Below are 8,395 nucleotides of genomic sequence, written 5' to 3'. Positions count from 1 at the left end.
TCTTACACAGCAAAAAAGTGTAATGGGATATTGGTGGAAAGTTCAGCCTCTACTGCCATACAATCAACATCCACCTCTAATGTCACGGGCTGACATAGTAAACTAGGAGGCATTACTTTCAGAGTAGACCTCATGTCTATCTCATAAATTGACATATTCAACAGCTGGTCTTAGTAGCAAGTTCAGGAGTTCTACACATATGAAAAACGGTGTACATGTCATCTTGTATGAACACTATATTTTCAAAATACTTATGCTTTGTAGAAAATATTTTTAAAATCATGCCATTTATTCTTACAACAGCTGATGACATATAACTTATCTTAAAAAGTATAACTGGGGTTTCTGCAGTGTAAAATAACATTTTCTAGTTGAAAATTGCTAGTAGATAACTATTCTTTAAGTATTTAGCTATTTTTTTAGTGTCAGCAAAAAAATATTTATTTTTCTCTTTTTCATCATGGGCGCATAGTTCTACAGAGCCACGATATTTGCATTTCTTAGCAGTTTCCAGAAATGAAATTGATTATTTTCTTAAAATAAATGTTTGCAAGATATTGTTAAAGGAAATGTTGAGGATGAATAATTATTATGCAATTCTACTCAGATACCATGAAGAAATGATTATATATTGTGCCTAAAGAAATTTGAATAGATGCAGAAAAGACAGTTGATCCATATTTCCACTAATAATTGTAACACAAATATTTTTGACGTGCAGCTGAATATTCTTTCCAAAATTATTCTCCTGTTTGACCGTTTAATATTTGGACCTATAATTAACTTGGGAATTTTCATCTTATTCAGTTCAGGAACTTTACAATGTATTGCGAAGACACTATTTTTTTTTCTTGACAAGTTTTCATTTCTACTTTATTTCCCAAAAACTTCAAGTGGAATGTAGAGAGTGTAAGAAAACTATGCAAGACCAGTCACGAGACCTGGAAAAGTTGCTTTACATTGCCCTTATTTTTTCCTTTTACACCACCAGTAAGTGTGCCATGGGTGATTAAATGGCTACTTCAGATCTTTGTAAAGAGCTTTGGTTAATTGAACAAATCAGTGTTCTGGTTTTAAGCCTGGAGATCAGATGAAGAGGCAATAAATATTTTTTCATAATTCTTTCAGCAGCAAGAACAGTTTGGATACATATATTTAATTGTATAATTGCATCTTTCTGTGGACTCAACCTTGTGTACGTATGGTCTTCTTCTCAAAGGAAGATGTTTCCAATATAAAGATAATTCACATGAAAATAACCTGAGCCATTGTGTAAAATTCAGTTTTTGGTTCCTGCTGTCCATGGTGAACTGACTATACTAGCTTTACTCAGAGATGAAGAGAATAAAGAACAGGCTTTACAATACACACTGACGGCAATTATAAATTGTCAAGAGTTATTGTTTAGAGTTACTGTTTTCTGACACAATAGCATAAATCTCAGTCAGAAAAGCTTTTCTTTTATGCATCAACAAGTAGTTGAATAATTTTGGACTTTCATCTACTCCTGTTACTGATGGTAGCAAATCCAATTTCCAAGCTTGTCACCATGCTGCTATTATTCTTCCATGTGAGATGGATTCAGGTGGATTTTTAAGTCAGAGATGCCTATTCCTTTTCCACAGGGAAACCAGCACACAGTATACATGGTTTTCTCTCTTTGCTAGCTCTGTCTTTCTTATTTTCTTTTTTCTTTTTCTCCTACTGCCTGGCAAAATTCATCTCCTTGTTGGCAGACATATCTGCAAAACTGCAGGCATAGACAAAGATGGTTTTCTCCTGCAAAACTACCAGGTGCTGTGTTCTGTTCAGGTCTCTGTTCATATACATCTGCTTTAAATCCATACGATATCTCAAACTCAGGGTGGTACTCAATCTGATGACAACATTCTGCATTTGCTCCAGCTTTGCTGCATTTACCTATCTTCACATCCAAAGCAACAAAAGGATAACTGATTTCCTCACAGAACATACATCTCAGTCCCCGTCTTCCTAGCCTGTCTCCAAGAAGCAGGTGACTCCACCAAAAACCTAAAACAAAAACAGAACATTTCTTTATGTACTTTAGGTAGTATACACACATATTTAAAATACGTCTTTAGTTTCAGATAGCTCTCTCTCTCCTTCAGGTCATAAAACAGGACTAAGTCTTTTTGAATATGTATCCTTCCTAACTCTCTTAAAGATTTGCCTTTTGTATCTGTGTAGTATGCTTCAATAGGAGCTTCTATCCTGTCTTTTTCAACCTGTTTTGCCAGTTGACAGAGTTAACAGGGAAGACACAGACAACAATTTTACTGTTTATTTCAAAATAATACAAAAATAAAGCAATGACTATAGTCAAAAGTTAAGCTTAACAGTAAAGAAAATAAGCAAGATAATACATCTAATCATTACTACATGAGGTTAGCAATAGTGATCAAGAAAGATACATCACCAATTGCCCTAATACTTTACTATCATCCAGATCCGTGGTTGCTGGGAAGCCATTGTTGCAGAGATGATTTGGAGAACCTGTCTTGGCAATTGAGAAGTCCTACAGCAGTGAGTCCACTCCATAAGTGAGGTCTCTAAAGTTGCTGCAAGCAGGTCCAGTGTTTATACCACTGAATAAACAGATCTATGTGACAGTCAGATGGAACATCTGGTTTCCTCTTTCTCCTGTTGATTTTCCCCTCAAAATCTAGCCAGGGTTCAAGGAGGCACCAAGGGAGTTGTGTATTTTGGTGTATCACAGGCCTAGCTGTCTGCCCAGTCCCCTTGCAACATTCTTAACTGGGTAGCAGACATTACAGCAAATTTCCCTTGTGATTAAGAAAGAGGTCATTTGATCATTATTATTGCATAATAAGCATTACAACAGAGCTTCTGTAGATAAACACCAAAATATACACACACATACTGACATGGCAAAATATGGATAAATGGCATATTATATGTGCAATTAATGCTGTACATATTAGATATACTGAGAGGTTGTGAGGTTCATCTGTAAGTCAACTTTGATTCAGGCCTATTGTTCAGACCCTAGCATTTCACAGCTGCATTAATACAGTTACTCCATGATGAAGCACTACCACTCTTCCTCATGGAGCAATAGAAACCATGTATATAAATGAAGTGTTGTTACAACAGAAGATAAGTCCACAAGAAAAAACCTGTTTTACTTGATTACAGGCTATTTCAGATGAAATTCTATGATATTCACAGATGAAATTCTATGATATTCAATTTTCTTTAAGACTTGTATCACTCATTAATGAATTTTCAAAAAAAAAAAAAATGAGGCTTATTCGTATTTGTAAAATAGACACAATCTGTTTTGCCACTGACTGAGTATATAAAAATGAATTAAGATTTAGGACTATTCGTGTTTCTTGTAATGTTTTATTCATGTCACATCATTGAAAACTTATTTGATACTATCTGTGATTCCTAGAAGGAAATACAGAATAGAGGCCATTAATAAACTCATTTAAATCTTAACTTTGATCTTCTGTGGCATGACAGAATTGTACAAATTTTGTCATTGTGTTTTTCAGGCTTACAGGATAGACAGATAAAAAATAAAAATGAGAACATGAATTAATTGATTGGTAACTTTAAAGAGCGGAAATGAGAAGAGATCTTACTGCTGACATGTTTTACATAACTTAGTTCAAAGATAGTGCAAAGATATAATTTCAGGTACATAATTAACATTTTCACAGTCATCTCATAATGGAGGGTTTTGTCCTCTCTATAAGTGCAAGTCTTTTCAACACTATGCCAGAAGTTACCTAAGCTATGAAATTTCCCTCTCCTTTCATCACTCTGCACATATTGTTATAAAGTCTCCTTTCTCCTTTGGGCATTCAGTAGTGTGCTGCCCTCAGATCTCTTAGCTCCCTAACTCCCAAAGCAGCTTATCCAGCACTGTTTCCTTCCTTTTGCACTTGTCATGCTCTGGGACATAAATTATGTTGTGCCTCTGTGTAGTAATGAAGATTCCCTCAAAATCTCTGTTGTCCCATTTCTTTCTATCCATAGAACTGATTCCAGTGGTAACATTTCTTCTTTTTTAGTTTAAGAATATAACAAATAGGCTTAGCAAATATCTGTGGAAGTAAGACAAAATAGCAGACTTCACATTTTGCTCTTCTGTAAATCACTTTTTATTTTTGGTTTCTCCTTTTTTCTCCTTCTTCCCGCAGTCATCTCCAGTAATCTTGATTAGCCCTAAAGTTAAACTCTTTGTCATAAAAATCCAGTCCTTCTCTGACAATTTGATACAAATAAATAATTAAATGAACCAAGAACATTTTTTTCCTGATCTGATAACAGTAATTAGGCAAATAAACACTGAAAATAAATCAATAGAGTTGAAAACACAGGTCATAGCAGGGGAAGAGAGAACAGTTCAAAACTATTCCCTAGGTAGCTATGGAGAAATAAAACTAAAGGAATGGCTGATGATGTCATACTCTAGGCCAATAAGAATCAAAGTAAATCAAAGGCTCAAGAGTTGTCTCGACTCATCTGGCCAAGGGAAAAAGCATTTGTTGAACATCAGCTATAATACAGAAGACAAATTCCCAATGAAGTATGTGATCTTTTTGCATTGCTGTAAGTCTGTATTCCAGCAGACTATAACTCCTGGAATCATGAACCAGAATCTCAGTCACCTAAATTATATCAGGTATGTTAAATTATCTGAGCTTAAACTGACTTTTATTAGTAGTAATTTTTTCTTAAGTGTGCAAAAATTACTAATTGCTGCGGTGAAAGGAAGCTACTGAAAATGCAAGCACAAAACAAATTATTTAATCATATATTTAACTATCTAATAATAATTAGTGACAGCAAGACTTTTAACAAGTTCTTATAAAAAATTCACATCCACTCATAATTTTGTTTGTCATTAGATTTTGCTAAGAGGTATATTTAATCAGGTTCACAAATTGTGGAAGAGTGATAATACTTCTATTATCATAGATTCATAAAGGCATAGGATGGCTTAGTTTGGAAGCCATTAGAGCTTAGGTTGGAAGGACCTTAAAGCTCAGTCAGTTTCAACTCCTTGCTGCGGGCAGGGCTGCCCAAGGCCCCATCCAACCCAGCCTTGAGCAGCTCCAAGGATGGGGCAGCCACATCTTCTCTGGGCAGCCTGTGCCAGGGCTGTAGAAGACCACTAAGCGCAGGGATACCCAGCCGCGTGGGGAAAACACGACCACTCAGTGTGAGTGCACACAGCTTCAAGTTTATTGTAGCAACAAGCCCCTTATATAACATATTTGTTTACTGGATACAAGCTCCATGCAACCAAGTGTGTCAGAGAACAATACCGTTACCCAGGCTAATTTCATGTACAGTACATATTGTTAAGTACAGAACCCTATGACTACTAGAAACACCACATTCCATGCAAGTATAACTTGCTTCTTTCATCTAAGATTACATCGTACATCATTAGTAAATCATTAGCTACGTGCTCCCGAACACACTGCTCTTCAACAATTCCCCCTTACCTCTCTCTGAGTAAAGAATTTCTTCCAAACATCTAACCTAAAACTCCCCTCTTTTACTTTAAAGCCATTCCTCCTTGTTCTAACATTTTCAGACCATGCAAAAGGTCAGTCCCCCGCCTGCTTGTAAGCTTCCCTATTCTTGAAAGACTCCTGATATAATCAATAATTTTTATTACTGGGGAAAACATTTGCCTTTAATGACTGCACAAAATTATTTACTGCTTGAGTAGCTGAACAACATTATTTCAAATAGCTAGAAATTAGGCAATAAGGCAGTTAGCAATCAGGTCTGTTATGACATTGTTGGACCACTCGGTGAAAAGATATTAATGGTTGTTCCATTTCTTACAATTATTCTGAAGGTACATCTTTTTGCAGAGGAAAAGTGTTTTGATGAGCAACAAGAAAAGATCCCTTCCAGCATTAAGCAGAGTTGCACAACTGCAACTGAGATGTTCTCTGTTTTCTCAGTGGAAAAATGAAAGTGTAATAAACCTAATATTCTTCTGCAATTTTTACTGGATTCTATTGAAGCTCTGTACCTGTAGATAAAGAATACTATATAGTTATCCTCTGAGACACCAAGAAAAAAATAACAGTGAAAAATTCAACATTACATTAATCTGTTTCTCACAATACTAGGAAAAATATAGACAATTAAATCTGATTTGTCCATATTCCTCAGACCTCCATCAATCTGTAAAAATAAAAGAACTGAAACTTGCACTTCATTCTTCTGATTGTGTTCTGAAGTCAGTGTCTTGCTTCAATTTATAGGAGGGAGAGGAGGTTCTTTTAATATATGCATACCCGACGGCAAGATTAAGACACAATGGGTCAAATGTTAGCCCGACTAGTTTATTACAAATCCTAGTTACTTATGGAGATGGGGAAGGGAAGGTGGGCGATAGAAAAGAGATAGGAAATAAAAGCAAGGAGTCTTTGTAGAAAGCAAGAGAGATAGTCACCACCACGGGTGGACGTGGCTCTGTGCAGCCTGGTCTAGTGGTTGGCAACCCTGCACTCAGCAGGGGGCTTGAAACTCGATGATCTTTGAGGTCCTTTTCAACCCAGGCTATTCTATATGGTTCTATGATAGTACACACTTGACAGTCATCTTGCAGAGTACTCTCTAAACTGAAGGTCTACTTTCCAAATGTCAGGGAGCCTTACTTTCAGAGGATATGTGAATAGTCCTGAATAAAGTTTATGAAATTATTTGAAGCTAAAGAAAACACTCTTCAGGTGAAATTTCAGTATGGGCAATAAAACTAGATTTGTTTGCCAACAGTGAGTTAGAAGGGGCAGTCTAAGGGTTAACTATTGTATGGGGCTTGGGTATATATATATATACCCTTTATATATATATTCCCCTATATATAAGGGGAACATTGTGCAAGGGATCGGTTGGAACCGAAGTACTTCTGCAAAACTGCAGTGGGGTGAAAAGGGTAGAGTAAGGAAGACGTCGAGCCTTCATCCAACAACCACCAGGGGGAGCTGTGGTGCATGCACCAGGGGGAGAGACAGTGAATTCCCGGAAAAATGATGAATATGTAGATGGCTTCCGGGAACTCTGCTGAATATGTATGAGCTTGGTTTTCAAATATGTAATACTTCTGCTTGCTGGTGGTGTAAGTTAGGAGGAGCTATCCCCCTTGCACCCGGCGTATGCTCAGTGCTGAATAAACATACCTGCTTTGTAATCTCACTTGGGTTACAGAGTTTGATTCCATACATCAACAGCGTAATCGTTTGTGTTGAGTGAAGTGCAATGTATTAGGCAGCCTTTTACATGGTTTAAAGTGGCATAAAGAATGGAAAGTTTTAGGAAACTTTTGGGACTCTATATTACAGAACACTGTTTAAAGACAACTTGCAGATGAAAAATGTTTGTTTTTAATGTTATTCATTGATATTTAAGTTTATTTAAAAAGAAGTCTTATTGAGAGATTCAGTCATTTTACCAAATTGTTCAGAAGATAAAATAAACCAAACCAAACCAAACCAAGCAAACAAAAATAACATCACCCTCCTCTGAAGTATAGACAGTGTAAACTAGACGTCTTGTAAAAAATTATTTTTAAATTAACACATCTACTTTCTATTCTCTATCAGTTGTGCTCCTAAAGATTTTATTAAAAAATAATAAAAGAAATCCTCTTTAAAGATTTTGTACTAGCCTAAAAGAAGGAACAAACTTGGTTAAAATGATGAACTGTTTAAAGTTTTATCAGTTGGTGAAAGTAATCTAGGCTACTTTAGGTCAATTTACAACTGATTTGAGAAACAAAAAGCCCTAAACTTTCTATTCTAACTCACCTCTTTTTCATTACAACAGAAGTCATGATGAGGACATATGGAATGTGATGCTAGTAAGATCAGCAATCTGTTCAACTCTGTGTTCAGCCTCCAGGATGGCATGCTAGTTAGGGAAAATACTCAGATTTTACTGGTTTTTTTGTTCACTCATTTTCCACAATTATTGAATTAGAGATGTTAGAGGCTAATACCAGCCTACTCTTTGATTTTCTGCTTATGATGCTGAATTTGCTTATTCCCTTTTTTATCATGCTTCAACAGTGTCTACTATCACGACTGCCTTGTAGCAGCAAGTTCCAGAAGTTCAATACCTTTTACTTGCTTCAATACTAATTCTTACAAGTTTTATCAAGTGTCCCCTGTCTCTACTTTAACAAGCTTTGTTGCAACTTTTTTTTCAATTTAATCCCCATTTTCCTGATTGTTTTACAGGCTTCATGCATATTAGTTTCAATATTTTGTGGATCTCTATGCAATTAAGTTTTTTTCACTCCCTTAGTGTCATGGTTTTATGATTTTCAGTTATTGGTACTCCACATCATAACATCATGTAGTGAATGTACCTG

The sequence above is a fragment of the Numida meleagris genome, chromosome 1 (genome assembly GCF_002078875.1).
Source record: "Numida meleagris isolate 19003 breed g44 Domestic line chromosome 1, NumMel1.0, whole genome shotgun sequence".
Taxonomy (NCBI): domain Eukaryota; kingdom Metazoa; phylum Chordata; class Aves; order Galliformes; family Numididae; genus Numida; species Numida meleagris.
The sequence above is the reverse complement of the archived record's forward strand: the minus strand, read 5'-3'. Positions refer to the sequence as shown.